The sequence below is a fragment of the Phanerochaete carnosa genome (genome assembly GCF_000300595.1).
Source record: "Phanerochaete carnosa HHB-10118-sp unplaced genomic scaffold PHACAscaffold_5, whole genome shotgun sequence".
Lineage (NCBI taxonomy): Eukaryota > Fungi > Basidiomycota > Agaricomycetes > Polyporales > Phanerochaetaceae > Phanerochaete > Phanerochaete carnosa.
The window spans coordinates 3,199,946-3,201,868 of record NW_006767632.1 but is presented as its reverse complement, the minus strand read 5'-3'; positions in this window follow the sequence as shown (position 1 = coordinate 3,201,868).

Here is a 1,923-nt window from a genome sequence, read left to right as displayed (position 1 = left end):
ACAAGCAGATAACAGCCGGCCACAGTTCACCAAGGAGCTATTTGTGGATTACATTACTGAGTGGATTGTTGCTGACGATCAGGTGTGCTTTAAATTTACATTTTATTGTGCTTTAAATCTGAATAAATATTTGCAGCCTTTACGCGTCATTGAAAATCCACAGCTTCGCAATATCTTTCTTTTGCTTCGTTCTGAGCTGCATGAGAAAGATATTCCTGGGCGGACCACTATCCGAACACGAGTTGGTGAGGTTTTTGAAGAGTATCTCAAGGAGCTTAGCCAGGATATGAAGGTAAGTGGCGAAAAAATTACAAAAAAATTCTGCTCTAATTCCTAATTATAGAATGCAGTTGGCAGCATATCCTTCACAATGGATATGTGGACTGACCCATTCTTATCGCCGTACATGGCAGTTACTGCACATTGGCTGCAGCTTGTTCTTGAAGATCGTGGTAACGGACTTCAGCTGCAGCTTCGACTTCGTGCAGATCTTATTGGCTTTCATCGTGTCCCCTCCAGACACACCAGTGAGCATCTTGCGGCTGCATTCCTTTATATCCTGGACCGTATCAAGATCACAAACAAGGTACAGCCATTTTAACAACTTAAAATGATTAAACCACTTACTATCCTTTAAAAATATATAGATTGGCTGGATTACAATGGACAATGCAACAAACAATGACACCTGCATGGAGGCTCTTGAGCAAACCTTGCGAAAGCGTGGAATTGCTTTTGACAAGCTTCAACGTCACATTCGGTGTGTATATTTCAATAAATCAATTGCAGTTTATTGCTCAAAATAACTGTAGCTGCTTTCCACATGTTGTCAACTTAGCATGCCAAAGTGTTCTTAGTGCTATAACTGAACTTGAGTATGTCAAGGAAACGTCGCAAGATTTCGAGCCAGAAAAGTTTTCGCCACGCAATTTTCTTGATGCAGTCAAACGTGACCCTATCGCAACTTTACGTTCTCTCATTAGAGCAGTAAGTTTAATTTAATCTATACAAGATAGTAATTTGCCTTACCTCGATGTATAGATTCGTGCATCTGCACTGCGTCGCCAGCATTTTATGCAGATTTTAGTCAACATGGATATGGCCATTCTGCAGCTTCTCAAAGACGTTGAGACACAGTGGTCATCAACATATCTCATGATAGATCGGGCTATTCTACTTCACGAGGTAACAATTTATTTTGGCATACTGTATACTTTCAGGCTTATTTATTTATAGGCAATTGAACAATTTCTCTATGGTTCAGAGTTTGCAGAACTTCGCAAGTATAGCATGAACAATGAAGAGTGGAAAGCTTTGGAAGTATTCCACAAGATCCTTCAGGTAAGTTTAGTTTTCTTCATTTATCCAAGTAATAAATTAAACATGAATAGGTTCCACATGCGTTTCAGCAGCTTTTATCTTCAGAATCTACGCCAACACTCATTAGTGTTTTATCTGCATTCGAAGCCATGAAGCTACGCTGGCAGGAGCAACAGGCAAAAGTATCCAACGCAGCTGGAATTATTCAGCAAGGTCTGGACAAGCTTGAAGACTATCGTGATCGCAACCGCAGCTGTAATGCATATACTTTGGCCACTGGTAAGCACAGCTTTAAAGCTGCTGAAATCTGAAGCTAAGTTTATTAGTCATCAATCCTGCATGTAAGCTGGAGTGGTTTGAGCAAAACACTTCACCAGCAGAAGCGGCTGCAGCAAAGAATCTATTTTTAGCTGAGGTGCACTTTTACTCATATTTTAATCTTCATTTCTCTCTATATTAACATTCATTTTACAGATGCGCAAGTATAAATCCAAGATGGCCCCTTCGGCCTCGGCTCCGGCAGCTGCAGTGATTCAAACACAGCAGCAAAAGGCCTACGACATTTTATTCAAGGGTAAAGGAAAAGGTCCATTGGCTGAGCGT